Source organism: Acomys russatus, chromosome 10 (assembly GCF_903995435.1).
Source record: "Acomys russatus chromosome 10, mAcoRus1.1, whole genome shotgun sequence".
In the NCBI taxonomy this organism is placed as follows: domain Eukaryota; kingdom Metazoa; phylum Chordata; class Mammalia; order Rodentia; family Muridae; genus Acomys; species Acomys russatus.
In genome coordinates, this window is record NC_067146.1 from 48,937,268 (window position 1) to 48,957,780 (window position 20,513).

At 40.5% G+C, this 20,513-nt stretch overlaps 1 protein-coding gene and 1 non-coding gene across 6 annotated transcripts in view; both read left to right on the top strand.

The window, feature by feature from the left end:
* Magi2 (membrane associated guanylate kinase, WW and PDZ domain containing 2) overlaps nt 1–20,513 on the top strand; it is a 1,455,764-nt gene that overhangs the window by 1,024,150 nt on the left and 411,101 nt on the right. The gene's annotated exons all lie outside the window — the stretch shown is intronic.
* Nucleotides 16,071–16,173, top strand: LOC127194965 (U6 spliceosomal RNA). Its single transcript, XR_007831342.1, has one exon. It is a non-coding gene; the product is annotated as a U6 spliceosomal RNA (small nuclear RNA).

The window sequence follows — 20,513 nt, forward strand, 5'->3', positions numbered from 1 at the left end:
TGCTACGTTGGTTTTACAGTATAATCATGAAAAAAAATCATGTATTTTTATCTTTTCCCATGAAAATGCACAAATTAATGCCTACAAAACATCTAGGAAACACAGGGTGAAGACTAAATGAATTCAGAGCAAATAGACTTTTGTATTTTCTGTATAGCTGTATTACTGAAATAGAATACCAGAGATAATCCAGTCAAAGGAAGAAAGCTTTAGCTTTGTTCATAGTGATAGAGTCACTGCCCATCGTCTGTGATGAGGCAGCACACTGGGTGCTCGCCATAGAGGAAGTCTCTCACCACATGGCATCCAGGGTACAAAGAAGAAAAAGAAAAAAGATGCAAAGGCAACTGGGAAGCCACAGTCTTTTGAGGACTGTTCTCCACTGCCCTACCTTCTCTCACTATCCCCGTTCTCATGATAGTTTTACTGTTTTCCAACAGTAAGAAACTGAGCATCAATTGGGCATGGTGGTGCCCACCTTTAATCCCAGCATTTGGGAGGCAGAGGCAGGTGGATCGAGGTGAGTTCGAGGCCAGCCTGGTCTACAAAGCAAGTCCAGGAGAGCCAAGGCTACATAGAGAAACCCCGTCTCAGGGAAAAAAACAAACAAATAAACAAACAAACACAAACCGAAAGAAGGAAGAAAGGAAGATAAAGAAACTGAACACCAATATTTAAATCATGGGCCTTTGACGGATATACCAGATGCAAACCTCAACAATACTTCCTAACTGCCCCTTGGTTTGAAAGTACCATATTAGGTATTGGATGGGCACAGGAAGATTTACGCAAAAACAGTAAAATTGTTGTGACAGTAATAAGGAGAAAGGATGCTAGGAGTATTTTTTCATGAGCAGACATCCATGGCTCTAGAGAGAGTCTGAATGGGAACTCTGCACTCTTACTTCAGAGGGAAACTCAGGATAGAACAGCTTTTCCATATAGGAGCCAAACTACAAGGCTCCACACAAGCTAGCCAAGACACCTTCCTTACAAAGATTAATTTGGAGACTCAAATGAAGTCCTGTAACCTGTGAGGCCTGGGAGACATTGCCCATGGCACAACTGGTATTTCTTCCCACAACCAATTCCAAAAAAGAAAGGAAAGGCCATGAACACCAGGCTGGCCCAGGATCACTGTTTAGTCAGATGGTTTGTGGATGGTTTCATGGCTTGATTCTCAAGTCTTCTCGAGCAACAACACAGGTTCCGAAATTTCAGCCTCTGTCACCTAGCATTCCAGGAAGATAAATGAATTATATATAAATGGTAAAAATAATTCTATATAATTATTTTTCTTATTTTGTCTACATCCCCAATGGTTCCAAGTCTAGGCCTGTAGTCTTAATTTTAGTTTTATGTTAATATTGATTAATTATGTGGCACATTTTAGAGAGTATACATAAAAAGATTAGATAGATAGATAGATATAGATACACATACATGCACACACACACACACACACACACACACACACACACACACACACCAAATGTACATATATAACGGACTTTATCTAAAATTCTTCCCTGAAAATCCATAGCTCTGTAGTGATTGAGAGCAGGTGTTTATTTGCTAATGTATTATTATTTAGCCTTTACTTATTTGAATTAGGGAAATTATGCAGGCACTGTAATAACGTGTTCAATCATGACTACCCTAAGTCTGAACATGGTTCTTGAAATTGTCTTCACCACCATGGAATTTTGCTACTATTAACCTTCTGACTTGGCCTCACTGTGTCACCTCTGCCTGACTCCTACTTCAATCAGATTTATTAACCCCATGTAGCAGGGCCCTATACATCAAATCTGTCACAACGAGCAACAGCCAAGATGTTGGATGAATCCTCTGCTCTTAACTTCCCAGTTGTTGTTCTGGCAAGCAATAACTATGTATGTCCACATCCATTCTCCTGTGAATTAGACAATCCAATGCATAACTTAATTTAGAGAAAACTATGACCTAAGATATATCTTTGAGAAAAAAATATAGTACTTTCATCCTGAGAGTGCAATATAGTTGAAATGATTTTTCAGTGGCTTGTAACAGGCATTGTGAAACAATTTTATGGAATGCAGAACCTTGTATAAAAGCCAGAATAATAAAGTGTAGCCAGCAGGCTTTGTATACAAATACAATATAGAGACTGTAGGTTTAGCTTTTTCAAAAATCTACTTTATTTAGGGTTCTTAAATGCTTCTACCTCCCTTCCAACCCACCTACCTTAGATAGGAAAGAATGAAGGTTAATAGGAGTGAGGGATGTAGACCTTTTAGAAGGAGTTCCTTGGGGCTATTCCACTCTTCACTGTCAGGATACCAGAAGTCCAGTCAAATAGCAAACACCAAACAGCAACACAAATCTGGAGCGGCAGCAAGATCCAGCAAAAACAGCAAGACTTCACCAAATCGGCATGAGTCAGCAGAAGATGCAAGTCTCAGCTGGAGTGCCAGGAGAAGCTCTCTAAAGCATTTTTCCTCTGTGAAGTGAAGTATAGAAAAGCAAAGGCCAGCTAAGCAATGTGAACCACTGAAAAATGTAGTGATGGGAAAATGTTGTCTCACTGTCTGTGGTCTTCTACTTATCCCTTCTCAGAATCCATACAAGGATTCTTTCAGCTGTTAGAAACCACTCCGCTCTCACAAGACAGCTTCCAGAAAACATTGTGTGCCCTCTCATGAGTCTGTTTTCAGCTAACAAAGATCAAGAGTTTGTTTTCAGCAGTGAAAAAACAGTCCCACGTCCCACCCTTGGGACCAAAACAAAAAACATATTCACATGGCACAACTGAGTTTTTTTTTTTTTTTTTAAGAAACCAGAAACTTCTACTTCAAAAGATGTGTGTATCATTTAAATTGTATACATCAACAGCCATATATAATATAGATAATATGGATTTATTGTAATGTAGTCTTTAATGTGATGACTTGAATGCCGTCAACTCTAGTCCTTAATCTCCCACCTCTGTAAGTGGCACACATTCGTGTTCTCCGATTTCTATCTCCAAGGAAAAGAAGTTACGGGAAAGAGTTCTCGTGTTTCTCTGTAAGTTCCTAAAGTTAAAAAGTTTCTATATATTACCTTATTTAAGCCTCATAAAATAATGATACACATTATTATCTTCCTCTTAAAAATAAGAAAATACATCTCTGTAAGTTTAATAACTTGAACCGCAGCTGCACTACGTGGGTGCTTTGGGCACCAAGCCAGAAATTTTTCTTCTTGTTATTATTTTGACCTTTTAGCTTGATCATCTGAATAAGTCATATGTTACATGGCCCAAAATGGATAAAGGGTGAAAATTTTTTCTACTTCTGTTCCTCTTCTACATAATTTGTTTCCTCAGAGACAGACACAACCATTGGGTTGTTGTACATTTTCTAGTAGTATGGGAAGGGAACAGGGAGACGCTAACTACAAATGAGTGCAAAGACAGTAGTCTGTATGAATTATTTTAAAGTGATTCCTTAGTGCTCTTTGTAAGATTGTTCAGTCCTTTGCCTAGTAAGTTATTTCCAATATTCATTCTGCTGTTTACATTTCATTATAATGTAGCCATTTGTGGTGAATCAGAGTACTGGGGAAGCTAAGGCTGACATATCACCAGAAGTTTGAAGGTAGCCTAGGCTACACAGTGAGTTTCAAGACAGCTCGAGCTAAAGAGTTAAGTTCAGTCTCAAGCAAAACTGTTATTTTTATTATAATTATCATAATAAATAGTTTACTCCGTCTCTTTCAACATAACTGTAAATACAACTATTTTGCCCAATGCTGAGCTTGTCTCCGTACCATTGATGACTAGACCATCCTCCCCCATCTAATTTGATGTGTTGATTTTAGCATGTCCTAAGCTGTAGCCTGTGTCTACAGACTCAACTCATTCTTTGTGATTTAGATAGCTAGTCATCCTGCCAGTTGAGACATCCCATAAATACATTGTTAGAGTTGCTTAGAAGGGAATCTGTTCATTTCAGTTCTGACTCTCATTTCTCATCTCTGATTAGTTTAAATCCCACTGCTATGGATAATATTTTGTTTTAATTAAACTGTCTTTTGCTTGGTAAGATGTCTGAAGCATATCAATTAGCCAATTAGTTCTGATCAGTGAGATACTTTGGCTTCATGCTACCAAGGGAACAGCCATACCTACAACAGCTCATATCTCTGGATTACAAGGGTTGAGGCAATGCTGTGTCCTAAGGGGGAGGTCTGACTCCACAGCATTATTGTGAGGCTTAGGCATACTTGTGAATTCAGTAAGTCTAAACCAGGACAACTCTGTACCTGCATGACAGCACACCATAGCGGTGGGGTGGGCAGGTGCGGGGGCTGCCATTAGGTCTGCTTCTCCTCATGGGAAGCTCATTCTCTGAGGACCCTGACAAATTTCATTTCCTGACTTCTGTGTGTACACCTGGACGATGCTGCTTCTTGGGAATGGGCCACTAAAGCAATACTGAGGCCAAGCCCTTCCTTCCTCTTGTCTCTCTTTTGCTTCCAGACATAAGGTGAGCCATTTCCTTTGTCATACACCCCTTGCCATGATGTATTTCTCATCACAGACCAAAAGCAACAGAACCAGTTGCTCATGCACTAGAAAACATGAAACCACGAACCAAAATAACCTTTTATCTTTGTAAGTTGATTGGCTCAGATGTTTGTTACAGTAACGGAAAGCTGACTAACAAAGTATAGTGACTGGCAGATATACTTAATGTCACTGCCTGGGAGTAAGTCTGCACAAAGAGGCAAGACATCTCTTCAATCCCAGGGCACAGGGCGAAATGTAATCAGTGACAAACAGCTGGATCTCTGCTCCTGTCCTCGCCCTTTGACAAGTCCCTTTGTGAAGCCAATACGCTAACACAGCCCTGTCTTGATCTTGGCTACACTTCAGATCCTACTATCTACTAGATACCTGTAAAACACTCAGCACTCTGCCCACCACATGGAAGGTCCTTGGTAAACACTTAGCCATTTTCCTACCCACGCCTGTTCACAGCTGATTTCCCTGTCAGGTTCTACACACACTAACCACAGGGCAGAGCAACCGGCAGAACAAAAGGCAAACAGAAACTTCTAGCACTTCTCTATCATAGTCACCACCTGCTTTTAATTTCTTGTACGTCTGTTTATATCTGACATAATCCAAGTAGTTAAATTATACTAGGTACATGGAAGTGTGCATGCAACACACACAGGGAGAGAGAGACAGAGACACAGAGAGAGACTGAGAGAGAGAGAGAGAGACAGAGAGAGAGAGAGAGAGAGAGAGAGAGAGAGAGAGAGAGAGAGAGAGAGAGAGAGAGAGATTTTACTCCCTGGGGGCAAACTTGAATTGACCAAGCACTGATATTGATGTAACGTAGCTCCCAAATTCCTAGTCCATGCTCATAGTCACTACAAAGTTAAATGGAACACAGTATCCATCTTTCAGAGAAACAAAGTCGATGATTGAGGTCTTGTATAGTACTGGCATCTTCACAGTGGAAAGGGTAAGTAAAGTGCAGGCTGACTAAATCGCAGGTCAGGACATCTGTTCTTTAAGCTATGATCCTGAACTTATACTAAAGCGCAGGGAAGACAGAGAAAGGAGTTTTATATAGGTCAAGGCATAGAGGTGCCAACCCCTGGAAAGAATCCACTTAACAGGGACCGAGGATTTCTGTGTAGTAAGTGGTTGAGGGCACACTGGTCAAGGTAAATATTTATAAATTAACCCTATAACTAGGTCTGAACCATGTGACTAGTTGGTTGTCAAAGTTCACCTATTATAACTGAGTCTTTGGGTTTGGGGCTAATTTTGGGCCCAAAGTGCACAGGGTAAGTCAGAGCAAAGAAAGCGTGGGCAGTAGGTCACTCAAGAGGTGAGCAGCTAAAGAAATGAGTATCGTGAATGAGGAGGCTGTGTAGTTTGTGAGTCTGACTGAATACTAATGGCTGATGGCTGACATTTTTAACTCTGAAAGTTAAGTGAGGAAATCATAGCCAAGAAGTAGCATATATTTCATTTTCTCCCCACATTCAGGGCACTTTTATAAAAATTGTTTACTCTCTTCACCGGGAAGGTAAGGAGAAGTCTGTATTTCTCAGACTCTGGTGGTTTAAAAGACACCCCAGACTCCCTATATTTGTACATATTAACCTGTATTTTTTTTCTCTGATATGTATATCTTTTCTTAATTACTCCTCATCTGGGCCATAGAGGGTCCTATAACTATTTGAATCAGCAACTTCCACTGAGAATATCCTAAGAATTCTTCACAAAGTAATACCCCTATTAACTGTAATTTGTTTTTTGTTTCATTTTTATTATTTTTTTAATATACATTTATATTATTATACATACATACAATAAACTACCTACAGCACTAAGAACCACAAAACAATGAGGAATTATATAAGAGTTACACTCATAGTATTTTGGCTGTTTGTATTTGACAACCTTGAAGAAAACATCTTTCTTATCTTGGTGCATCTAAAATTCTGAATGTAAATCAGTATCTATCATATCTTGTCATTATCAACTTAAAACACCTATCTAGACCTACAAAAATTTTAACCCCTGAAAAACTAAGCTCAATTGTAAAACTAAACTATCTGGTCTTCAACCCCATCAGAGACATGAGAAAGAGTAAAATTAATTACCTGAGTAGACAGGAAGTGCAGGTTAGCTAACTGTATATTGTTTAAGGGAGCACACTGTACAGGTGAGATTCAGGTAAGGGTCAAGAATATGACATGAGCCCCCATATTACCCATGTACCTACCCACTGTTATCCTGACATATGAGGGTCTGTACCTCACGATCTACACCCTAAAAAACCTGCCCTAGTTTCTGAGGACTTCTGGTGACCAACCTACAGACACCTGGCTAATGTCAGGACAAATTGCGTTAATGAAACAATACCATCTGAGTGCACATGGGAAGCCCAATTCTGCTAAGTTGTATTGGATCAACAGTGGAAACACTGAAAAACTTTTCTTTTCCTTTTTATTGAAAATAGATTCTCTCGTACAACATATCCCGACCACAATTTCCCTCCCTCCACTCCTCCCAACTACCCCACCCCCAACTTCTCTCCCTGAGATCAACCCTACTCCATTTCCTCTTCAAAAAAAGACAAGGCCTCCAAGAGACAACAACCAAATACAACGAAACAAGATCCAATAAGACAAGCCAAAAGCTCTCATATCAAGACTGGACAAGGTGACATAACAGGAGAAAAAGAATCCCAAGAGCAGGCAAATGAGGCACACCCACGCCCACATTTAAGGGTATCACAAAACCAAGCTAAGAACCACAGCGTACATGCAGAGGACCTAGTGCAGACCCATGCGGGCCCCATGGGTGCCACTTCTGTCTCTGCAAGCCCATATGAGCCTGCTTATTTGATTCTGTGAGCCGCGCTCTTCTGGCGTTCTCCATCCCCACTGACTCCTACAGTCTTTCCTCTCTCTCTCTTTCATGAGATTCCCCCAAGCTCTGAGGGGAGGAACCCCATGGAGACCTCCAGTTTAGACACTCTCCATAATGTCTGGCTGTGAGTCTCTGCATCTGTTCTCATCTGCCACCAGAAGATGCCTCTCTGATGACGACATGACAAGGCACCAATCTATGAGGCTAGCACAATATCATTAGGAATCATTTCATTGGTGATGGTGATGGTGGTAGTTGTTGTTGTTTGGATTTTGTTTGCTTAGAGCAGTTATATTTGGTTCTAACCTACGTCGAAGGGCTATCCAGCCTTTGGTTCCTCGCCATCCTGATGGTACAGGGCATGGGATCCCTCTTCTGGGCCACTCCCACAAGTTCTGTGTCACTGTTGCTCCACCTCATCTTGCAGGCAGAACAGATTGTAGGTCAAAGATTTTGTGGTTGGGTTTGTGCCCACATTTCTCTTTCAGTAGCCTGAAGAGTACCTTCCTGCACCGAAGAGACTAGAATGTAGGGGTGAAGGCTCCACACAATCAGCTCAACCTCTCTGCATTCAACAAGCTGTGTGGAAGGTATCCGCAGCAATGAGGCCCTGTTATCAGCCTTCCTAGGGCAACCTTCTGTCCTAGTATCTGCCTGGGTTGCTTAAGAATTTCCATGGAGCCCCAAGGCCAGAAACTCAACCAAATGCAATCCAGTCCCACCACTGTAAGCCGTGCCTGGCTGCAAGAGACTGCCAATTTAGACTCCAGAACCCCCGTTACTACAAGTCCTCACTAGGGTCACCCTCATACATTCCACTCTACTAGGCTTTCCACCCCACCCTCCAAATGTTCCCCAATTCCAGGTGTCTCTTTCTATACTATCTCCATCTCCTCCAATCTGATCCCTCCCACTCCTGTCCTAAGCTGTCCCCAGTCCACCTGCAAAATCTCTTATAAGAGTCAGAAATTGGAATGTCCGTCAACAGAACAACGATTAGAGAAAATGCGTTGCATTTATACAACGAAATATTACTGATCAAAGAAATGATGGAAGTAGAAAATATCCTGAGTGAGATAACCTAGACCCAGAAAGACAAATATGGAATGCATTCGCATATAAGTGGATATTAGTCATTAAGTAAACCAAGCTACAAACCATAGACCCAGAGATGTCGGTAGAGATGAGGGCTGTAGTGGGCCACATGGATCTCCTGGTGTAAAGGGACGTATTTTTGCTTGTGGTTACTTGTATTTTCTTAATGTCAACTGCTACTTTGAAAATGCGTGATAACTCATTTTTTTTCAGTTAGACTTCTGAAACAAATTATATGAGGATAAGGAGAGACTTAAACATATACTATAAAAGTATTTTACAGTTTGCAAAGTTATTCTTGGATGTTGATCAGAGTAATAAGGCCAAACTGCTGCTGGAGTCAAGCCTGCGGGCTGCCTCTGCCTCATCATCAAGCATTGGTGCCTTGGGAAATGTGGTCACTTAAAAAAAAATGAAATAAAACTCAAGAAAAATGCCATGTCTGTCTAATCAAAGTAATACTTTTACTTTAATATATTACTTCTGAAAATCATATCTTACTTCATTTTATGAAAAATGGATTTAATCTAGAATGGAAAAATATACTATACTCACATATGACCCTGTCATGTACAGACTACATTTCTGAAACCTTTTGTGGGGCTATAGAGACATAGGTCAGTGTCAGAAGACTTAATATGCATCCACTGAATTGCCATCATTGTTAAAAAGAAACATATTGAATATGGCCTATAAGAAGTACTAATGTCTTTTCTGTGCTCCTGAAATTAGGGTCTTAAGAGCATTTTATAACCATATTTGCTCAGGCTGCCTAGGTTTTCACGTCCCATAGGTTGTAGGAATATAGGCATGGCTACAAGCTTGGGACAAAGGGGAACAGGAAGGTTGACAGAAAGCCGAAGGGAGGAGATGGGGCTCCCAGAAGTAAAAGTTGATCAGTGATAGCAAGGAAGTCAGTAGCCAGACTAGCTACAAACTCAAAATTAACCAATCAGTTTTCCCCTTTATTAAAAGTAGATTATTTTCTCGTATGATATATTCTGATTATACAGTTTCCCCTTCCTCTCCTCCTCCCAGTTCCTCGCCACATCTCCTCCCATCCAGGTCCACTGTTTCGGTTTCTCATTAGAAAACAACAGGCTTCTAAGAGATACCAAACACATTAAGATAAAATAAAAACCATCGCATTGGAGCTGGAAAAGGCAAAGCAGAAGAAGCAAAAGAGTTCTAGGAGAAGGCACAGGAATCCAAGACCCACTCACACACTCAGGAGTCCCATAAAAATACCAAACTGAGAGCTAGAATACATATGTGGAGGACCTGGTGCATACCCCCGTCAGTCCTGTGGTTGCAGCTTCAGTCTCTGTGAGCTCAAATGAGCTTTGCTTAGTTTATTCAGAGGCCTTGTTCTCCTGGTGTCATCCACCTCCTCTGTCTCATTCAGTCTTCCTGAGGAGAGGGATTTGATAGAGATATCCCATTTAAAGCAATCTCTCTCTCTCTTTCTCTCTCTCTCTCCCTCTCTCTCTCTCTCTCTCTCTCTGTCTCTTTCTCTCACTCTCTCTGTCTCTATCCCTCCCTCCCTCTTTCACTCACTTCTCTTCTCCTCCCTTCTCTTGCCCTCTCTGTCTCTGTCTCTCTGTGTCTCTGTCTCTGTCTCTCTCTGTCTCTCTCTCTCTCTCTCTCTCTCTCTCTCTCTCTCTCTCTCTCTCTCTGTAATATCTGGCTGTTACCCACTGAATTTTGAAAGAAGGAAGTTTCTGGTAAATTTGGAGTAAAAGAATCCATAAAGTGTGGGGGATATAGCAATATCAAAATTGGTTGATGCGTATGTAGTGGGATTTTCTAGGAGGGTATGTCGGTAATGTTGGCAAAGAAAGTATTTCTGTCACACCCTCTCTCCGAGGCATAGTGTCAGTGGTGGTAATCATGATATTTAGCATTTCCTGAGTACCTCTGATATATCAGACACAGCCATAAGCACTTTCCGTATATTATCTTTTTTGCCACTCTGTATATAAACCAGACACCAATAGGTTAACTCACTCTGCCTCATCTCTCCCTGGCCACTTTCAGTCTGCCTTCCTCTATCCTATTATCTCTAGCAAATGTTTGTTCAGTTCTTCTTAGATACATGCAAGAAATAAAGCACCGATTGAAAAACTACTTAGTATGTACAGTAGACACGAATGATAATAGTGATCTTTATTCTTCTTGGTTCCCTGAAGGAAAGCTTTGTTTAGTTTTGGTCTCTCTAGCCTGTCACATTCTCAATATTACTCCAGCTCTCTCTGGCAGAAGGAATTTCCCAGAATACATTTCTTCTTTGCTCTTCCCCCTCCGATGCCAGGATCTTGCATAAGAGTATTTACTCCCACATGTTTAATTTGTTGTGCAGGCTGCACCACTGACACATATTTTCATTTCTCCTCAAAGGCTACTGTGCTGAATATATGAGCCGCAGAGTCTCCGATTAGAAAGTGGGCGAATAAAGCTTTGTGCAACTCTTGCTCCCTGGGTTACTTCTCACATTCCGCTTCCTTAAATACTGCCGACTTTTATCTGTGAAACCTTAAGTCTTCTCCCTTTCTTGGCTCAAGATTTTACCTCTGTTTGCCATTTCTGTTATAAACAGCATTCATCAGACACTGGGAAGTTGCAGAAAGCCTCATTGTTTCTTCAACTACTTTCAGGGTACAATGTTCTTATCCATCAAGGGTCTCAATGTGTCTCTCTGTGTACTGGGTCTCTGCTTATGTACTCATGTGTCTATATACATGTGTAGATGCTCGCCCTTGTGTCTTCATGTGAAGGCTGGAAGTCAATATTGGCTATTATCTCCTATCATTATAATATATTCATATTATATTTTTTGGCAGAGTCTCTCAGTGAACCCAGACTGCTTCAGCCAGGCTAGCTCACCAGTAAGTTCATGGATCCACCTGCTTACCCCTTGGTACAGGAATTATAGGCAATCACTACCACACCCAACTTTTATGTGGGTGCAGGAGATCAGATCTCAGGCCCTTTTGTTTGCAAAAGACTAGACAGACATACCTTCCCAGCTCCTCGCCTTATCTCTTTGGAAATAATCTTTCTCTCAAGGCAAACCAGTGGCAAAAAAGTCTTCTGGGAAAACCACAAGACTTATCTTTTTTTATATATAAGATGTCCCTTTTAGAAGCTGTAGCCACAGCCCTCTGAGCACCCTGCCGTTTAGAGACTGCCTCTTCCGTTTTAGCTCTACAAGTGTCTCCATTTTACAAACCTACTAGAAAGTTGCAGCGATGCGTCATTTTGTATGTTGAGTGAATACTATGTGTCCATCTTTCTTTGAAATTCTGCTGCAGAGACATCAAAGGCTACATTTTCAGGGACCATGCTGTTCACCAGGGCAGGGGGCCTTCTCCCTTGTCTCTGCCTGCTGTGGCCTTGGACATGCCTACAGGCAGCAGTTTTATGGTTTTTAACCCTGCTTGGGAAAATATTAAGCATCCATTTATTGTGAATATTGGTAAAGGTTTTCAAGTTAGAGTTTAAGTAAAGCTTTGTAAAATCATGCCTACTGATTTTCCTCTACTAAGTCAGATGCTGAAGTCAGAGATGTACTCTGCATATTTGATGAAAGGAGACAATGCTAATTAACCTAGTGTAGTCCCTGTACCACCACACCATCTTTTCACTTTCAAAAATCCCTTGAGGATTTTTATTTTTCTCATCATTATTTCTGACATCACATTAAAAACTCCCAATCCCAGGGTTGCCTAGATCCAGAGATCACAGGTTTATTTCAAATGGTATTATATTTTCTGTTTTTCAAAATTTTTCATGCTTTATTTTGCCTTTTGATTTCAAAGCACTGTCAACCTCCTGGCTCCTAGGATTTCTATAACTGTTGGGGGTGGGGAGCAAGGGGGAGAGACAGAGACTGACAGAGACACAGAACAGGAACACCACATGGAAGTATGAGTGTGAAGGTTCGAGGATACATTCAGGAATCATTTCTTTCTTCCACCTTATTCAGAAAGGGTCTGTCCTGTTGTTTTAATATCTGCAGAGCATACCCTACCTAGGCTGTCCCTCAAGCATCTTTCCAATCCTCCCATTCCCTCCTATACCCACATCTGGTACAGGCTTAGGGATTACAGATGCAAGCCACTCTGCCTGGCTTTTTAAGTGTGGGTTCTAAGAATTGGACTCAAGTGTTCTGGCTTGTGCTGCAAGTACCTTTACCTGCTGAGCAAAGTCCCCAGCCTTGCCCACAGGTTAAATTTTAGTGTTGTTTTTTTGGTTTTGGTTTTTTTGTTGTTGGTGGTGGTGGTTTTTTGTTTGTTTGTTTGTTTTTTGTTTTTTGTTTGTTTGTTTGTTTGTTTTTTTGTTTTTTTTGTTTTTTTTTTTTTTTCAGAAGAAACATGGTGTTCTTTCATCTCTAGCAAAAAAATGAGTTGGGACACAGTCTTGTGAATGGGCCAGATGGTAGAAGAAGGAATTAGGGCCTTCAGATGATGGGGCTCGGCGCTGTGCATCTGCTGATTCCTCCTGACCAGGAAACGGGAGCAGTTCCCCACCAGCACTCATTGCAGGTGTATGGGCGCCCAGTGGCTCCTGTCACTGTGGTACGAGGAGCCAAATTCTTCTTTATCTTTACTCTTGCATCCATTCTCATCTATTCAATTCCACTTTTAACCCAAACTTAAGGCAGCAAGGAAACAAATCCTCACTTAGTGTGAGGTAATTTACACAACCATTGCATGTTAGAAATATTTTAACTGGGCTAGACAGACAGCCCAATGATTAAGGGCACCTACTGCTCTTGCAGGCATTCCTGGTTTTCTTTCAGCACCAGTGTTCTGTAGCTCACAGGATCTGCATATCAAGTTCCAGTGGGTCTCGTGTCTTCCGTCCTCTGTGAGCTCCTGTACACACACACACACACACACACACACACACACACACACACGCGGAGAGAGAGAGAGAGAGAGAGAGAGAGAGAGAGAGAGAGAGAGAGAGATTATAAACTCATACGCACATAAATTTTTTAAAATATTTTTGAAAAATGAATGTTTTTATTGACTTAGACCAAGTAATACATCCACCTCCTAGCAAAGATTAGGTGCTCATGTATGTATGGAAAACAGAAATTATAAATAAGTTGAGTGGATACATAAAATGACGTGTATGAAGAAAGATGAGTGAAAAGGCATAAAAGGCATTGAAAGATGGATGGGAAAGTAGTCAGCCAGGAAAAGGAAAGACAAGGCAAGAAAAGCTAAGATCTAGGAACCAGAGAGCAGTGTGTATGCCTCATGTTGCTAACTCAGATGCCATTTTGTCTTGACTCCAACAACAGCACAAGGACACGTCAAGTCAGACGGTCCAAGCAACACTCTTTGAAACGAGACTGTAAACAGTGTCTTCATCCTACCTCGGGGAAATCAGCATATAGTTAGGAACAGAATTCTTTGTTAACTGCTGAAGCTAGGAAGAAATTTTTGAAAGAATTTAAAAATACATTTGGGTTTTTTAAGTGTGTGTGTGTGTGTGTGTGTGTGTGTGTGTGTGTGTGTGTGTGTGTGTGTAAATGACCAAGGAAGCCAGAGGCCTCAGATGTCCTGGCAGAGCTAGAAATGCAAGTGCTGTGAGCCACCTGATGTGAGTACCAAGAATAGAGCTGGGTCCTCTGGAGAAGCCATATATGCTCATAACCGCTAAACCATCTCTAGCCCAGGATTTGAATCACAAAGGGCAGTCTCAGAATGTGTGTGTTACTCACGTGCGTAGCCTTACTCTGTTGGCTTGCAGACAGATATTTTCCCGCACACCACAAACAAATCTTATGGCTTCCAAACCTCAGATGATAGATTTTTTTTCTTCTGAACGTGCCAATGCACACTTTTAAATTAAGCATACCCAGGTGTGGTGGCACACACCTTTAATCCCAGCACCTGGGAGGCAGAGGCAGGTGGGTCTCTGTGAGTTTGAGGCCAGCCTGGTCTACAAAGAGTGTTCCAGGACAGTCACAGGTGTTACACTAAGAAACCTTGTCTCGAAAAACAAAACGAACAACAACAAAAAAAAAAACAAAAAAAACAAAAAAAAAAAAAACAAATAAACATAATTATGTGATATCAAAGTAGCTGGTAGATCAGAAGCCACTTGTACACAGGGCCTAGTTATCAAATGGTTATTTTATATTGTCTCTTTGGAGAGCATTAGAGAACTTTGGTAAAAATCAGATGCCCTGGGGAGCATCAGTAAATGTCTCAAAGGAACAAAAAATTCAGAGGTTGTGAAAGCTGCCCACAGTCATTATTTCTCATTTGCCTCAGTGGCTGTGGCTGTCCTAACATTCACGTGGCTTAGGTATACACTTATCTTGTCAGTGTACAAAACCATAAAAACATTCACCTTTTCAAAATCTAAAGGTCACACTAAATGGATTGAGGAAGTTAAGATCACTAGGACTATCTTGAGATCTTTGCCTATTGGTGGAAATATTAGCTTTAGAATAAGTGCATAGAGTAAGAGTAGAAATAATTGAGAAAGAAATGAGAATAAAGTATTCAATTAAGTTGTATGGGACTCAGTAAATAGTTAATTAAAGGAATGTTTATCTTCACTGTTCACCGTGCACCCTGAACATGGAAACAGAGGAGTGTTAAATTTGTGGAATGTGTCCCATGTCAGTGTATTTTTCAAAATATGTAAGGATGAAATAGTTGATAATACCTTGGCTCTTAAGGGGTATAATATATTTGGCCCCTTTATTTACAATGTATTTATTTTTATTTTTTATGATGCTCAGGTTTTAGGGCCCTGGTAAAGTAAAATGAGCCCTAACCCTTCATCTCTTTGCTCCCCAAAGCCTCTACAAAGAACATTTAGGTAGCAAGAAGACAGGGTTCTGCCTTTAATGCTTTGTCCTGCTCTGAGCTACTGTCATGCTTAATGAAGTGCCTGGATTGATCAAGTTCAAAATGGTTTGCCACATCAAAAAGGTTTTAATTATCAATCAAACATACATTTTCTAAAAATATCAGATTGACAAAATTGAGAATCAATTTCTGTTCAATGAAATACAGGAATACATCAATTATTATTTCACTGTTTAAAACTACAAAAAGCACTTTGTATGTTGTTTTACCAGGCTAGGTGCCTCCTCTTGTCAGCAGCCTCTGACTTAAAGATACACTTGAACTTGTAGACTTTTCACCTTCTGAATACAAACCAGAAAGAAACAACAAGTCATTGACTAGCAGTTTTTTTCCACTTCTCAAAATGAACAAACAAAAATGAACAAACAAATGGAGAAAACATGCTGACAAACAACACATTGTTGTTTGGAGTCTGTACATACAACTATGTGTGTTCTGATGAGGAGGCAGACTCTACCATTTTCTTGTTACTCATGAAACTATAAGAGAATTGAGAAAGGGATATGCATACACACATCCACAAACACATTTATATAAACACACAATCCAGGATTGATTGCACTTGTATCACTGTATTCCATTAATCTAGCCAATTGCACCACCTGACAGTTTTGTGTTTGCCCCTCAAGTCAGCTATGTTACAAAATATTACTACAGTGCTTGATTTGGTAGCACATATATAAATTTGAAATGATACAGAGATTAGCATGGCCTCTGTGCAAAGACGGCATGCAAATTCATGAAGCAGTTCATATTTTGCTCCTGCTCTGACAAAGGTTGCCTGACAAAAACCAACTGTAACTTGGAAAGGTCTCCCTGGGGCACTTGCATTTTGCAGTAGGTGGTAGAGAGCCAACAGCCTCCCGCCATCTCTACGGCATCACAGACATGTCACTAATAAGTTCCCTGATAATTCCTATATTGCTTGTTGTTATCATTTAAAATATATATTAGTACATTAGAATGCCAACAAAAGCATAACATGCCTACCCGGTTTACTTTTTTAAAACTCTAAGGCGACTAGAAATTGAACACAGGTGAGTGTTCAAACAAACACCTAAATTACACTTGGACATACCATTCAAGGCTGTAAGGGTTAATGGATGTGCGTGAGAAGGAATGTTCAGTTTTCAAACTGGTATACTCTGAAAACTGAATGCATGCTTTAGAAACAGAAGTGGATTTGAAGCCTCACTTAAATGGTTTTGTGACCTGGGAAATCAAAGGGGTTCTTACCTTGAACAGTTGTGTGAGGATCAGGTGAGACGGCAGTCATTTGGCTAATTACCTGCTGGTGTTCTTCCTTCCCCTGCTGTTGTTACTGCTCGTGTGAAAAGAAAGGAAGAAAGAAGAGCAGGGAGAGTTGGAGGGGAAGGATGAAGAGAAGAAAACAAGACGGGAAGAGAGAGATGGGTGGGTTAACAGAGATGTAGCGCAGTGGACTAGTGCTTGCCTTGCAGGTTACGAGGGTTGGAGTTTGATTTCAGCATTGAAGAAAAGGCACGTTTCATGAGCCTTCCATATGTCTATGGCTCTGTTAGAAATTTTAGATACATCATGCAACATAATTCTCATGATAACCCTAAGTAGGCATTATTCCAAATTTGAAGATAATGAAACAGACCTAAGGAGATGAATTATCTTACTAAATGGTCAATCAGCTACTGATTATAGAGTCTGGTTCCAAGTCTTTGATCTGCATTTGTATGTAGGAGTATCTGATACTAATTTTAAAAACTAGAAAGTTCCACAGGGCTCCTAAAAGTACCCTGTTTGGCTGTGCACAAAGTAATAAAATAAAGTAGGGAACTCATTATGGAGGTGGGAGAAAGTTTGTGTTAAATGCTTTCAGTCCTGACTATTCTGCTAAACCCTAAGCCAAGTAGGTGGGTAGCAGCAGAAAGATGGCCCTTCCAGGTATCCTTAGACAAAAGAAACTTAGCAGAAGGACATGGCTCCCGTTGTCGTTCCTAAGGGACTTTGAGCCACTCATCACAGTGGGAATTTGAGAACTCTAGAGATACCTCTCTCAGAAAACATTTGCAATGATTTGCAGATTATTTGTAAATCATGTCTTACACATGGATGGTTGTAGCTTGGTTGTCTGTTATTTGGAAAATACAAACTACTTGCTTGATAATAGTTTCAAATGGTCATTCAGAAACCAGTGTGACTATCAGGGCACTTCTTAAAATTGAATTGAGTTTTAAATTTATACATAAAACATTGCAGATACGCACTCTAACACACTCTAATGGGGCAATGTGACGTGTTGATACATAGGTGCATTGTGTAATGTTTAAATTAAGTTAAATATACTGGTCTTCCCCAAACACCTGTCATTTCTATGTGCTGAAAGCTTTTAAAAATCTTTTCTTGCAGGTTTTTGAAATGTACAACATGTTATCACTATCTGTAGTCCCCAAACTCCACAACAGAACCCTAGAACTCCTTGCTCCTGTCTAATGGTAGCCAGTAGCCAGAGCCTGACCTGTCTTCATTCCCCCTTCTCCCTACTCTTCCCAGCATGTGCTGCCACCATTCTACTCTCAATTCCTGTGAGGCCGACTTTTGCACATTCTACACTTTCATGAGACCACGCGGTGCCTGGTTCTGCACATGGCTTAGTGTCTTGTTGTATTACAAATGTCAGGATTCCATCCTTTTGTGTGGCTGAAGAGTGACCTAATGTATATACATATTGCATTTTGTTGATGCACCTGGTGATGGCTATGTGCACTCTCTGCTAGTTCTAGACTATTTATCTTGCTTGTTCCCATTTGTTCCTCTGTAAAGTTCATCACATCTTCCTATAAGACTTATATATTTTGTCAAATATTCTATTGATATGGTTATTATACTGGATTTCATTTCTACAAGTCTTTTGGGCCTAGCACATAGTAAATTCTCAATAATCAATTGAATATTGATTATATGCTGATATCACTGGAAATAAAGATTGATAACCTGACTTTTAGCAAGGACAGTCTCTGTACTTAGCTTGGAGGGTAAACACACTGTTTTTTGAATGGGTGATTGCATACAAAAGACACTTAGAGTTGCCATGGTTTTCAAGTTTATCAGAGATTGAAATATTCTTAGAGCACAATTGTCATTTAAGACAATATTTAAGAAAGAAAATGTGTAGAGTATGTCATAGATTTGATGGATGTGGCACAAATTTGTAAAATAAATAAATAAATAAAGCTTTAAGGTTCAGAATGAGATGAGCTACTCCAAATATTCCACGCCACTCATAACAACAATCCTCTCTCCTAGGAAGAGGTACACCCCCACAGTAACATTGTCATAGGCACAATCTAAAGGAAGAGTCCACAACTCCTGCCTTTTACACTTTCCAAAAGAAGAGTAGGAGAAGTATATATCAGGGAGCATCAACTTCAGTGCTTGGATTTACTCAAGGGATCTGTTAGCTTCCCATTTATAGAGATGGCACTAGATATAAACATTTTTTTAATCTAGAATTCTCTTTCAAGTGGTTCCCAGCCCCCTTCCTCCTCCTCCTGCTGCCTCTGCAGATTGCAGACATGACTGACAGAGGGAGAAATGTGGGGTTCTACACATCCTTAAATTCCTCTTTAATCACAAAAAGCATGGCTGTTGCCAATATTTGAAAGGAGAGACCAAGTAGGGATTCCCAAGAAGTCACTACTGAAAACTTAGCAAAGGTGTCATCACCAGAGAAGCCAGAGTGGCTGCAAACCAACAATACTGGGACTTAGAGCTGCTGAGGGACAGCAGACAGAGGCCATGGTCTAGCAAGTAACTGCAACCTAGGCTCAGGCCCTGTGCGCAGGGAAACTACCCTTGCCGTTTTGTTGTTGTCGTTGTCGTCATTGTCATTGTGATGATCATTTGTTTGCTTCATCATAACAATCAATCTCTCAACTCACCTTTGTGGGTGTGAGAGAGAAACAGGAATGAAAGGAGAAGCAGCTTTTAAAGCTGATTGAAATACTGTGTTTAGGGACAAGCATCTAGAGTGAGGGGCTGGCGCTCCCCTGAGGTGGAGGAATGTCAGAGGCAGGTTCTAGCAGAGATGGAGGCCCTCATGATGGGAGTTACAATTATTAACAGGGGAAAGTGACAGAATCTAGATTTCCTTGCCATCCAATATGCGGTCTATGACAAACTAATGTTATTATGATTTGAAAAACGTTAAACCTCAGGCTTCGTTTTAAATATTTTTCAAAATCTGAAGACTTTGGGTTTTCTCTCTTCTTCTCCCTCCATCCCTTTTTCATCTATTTTGTTTTCTTTGAGTGTCCTTTTGTTGTCCCAAGTTCCCTTCAATTCTTTCTCTGCCTGCCTTACCCTCCATAGCTTGTCAGTTTAGCCTTTGTAGTTTAGGACAGCTTTAGGTTTATTAACAATCCTGAACAGAAAATTCAGGTTTCCATTTGCTTCATCCTACCACACCCTCCGCCTGCCTCCCCTTTCATTAACATCTTACTCCCCCACGTGAATTTGTTACAGTCGATAAATCAACATTAACATAATATTAGCAAAAGACCATAGTCTATTCCAGAATGCCTTCTTTGTATTATTCGGTTCTTGTGGATTTCAACACTTGACTGTGCCATGTCTACATGACAACGTGCACTGAATAATTCCCTGCCTTAAAAATTTCCCTGTGCTTCCTTTATCCCTGTTCTCCAACCACTGACTGTATTACTATCTCTATGGTCCCACCTTTTAAGAGTGCTGCATAGTTGTGGTCTTATATAGTATGACGCACCCCCTTTTTGTTTGCTTCTACTTAGTAATGAACACTAAAAGGTTTCCTGTGTCCTCTCATAATTTGATAGCTCATTTCTTTCCATAATGTGTGTGTGTGTATGTATGTATGTGTGTGTGTATGTATGTATGTGTATGTATGTGTGTGTGTGTATGTATGTATGTATGTGTATGTATGTGTGTGTGTGTATGTATGTGTGTGTGTGTGTGTGTGTGTGTGTGTGTGTGTGTGTGTGTGTATCCTATTATTGTACATCATTCTGGATTCCTTCCAGTTTTGAGCAATTATATATAAGTTGTCAACTGTTTACAAGTTTTGTGTAGATACAAGTTTTCAACTC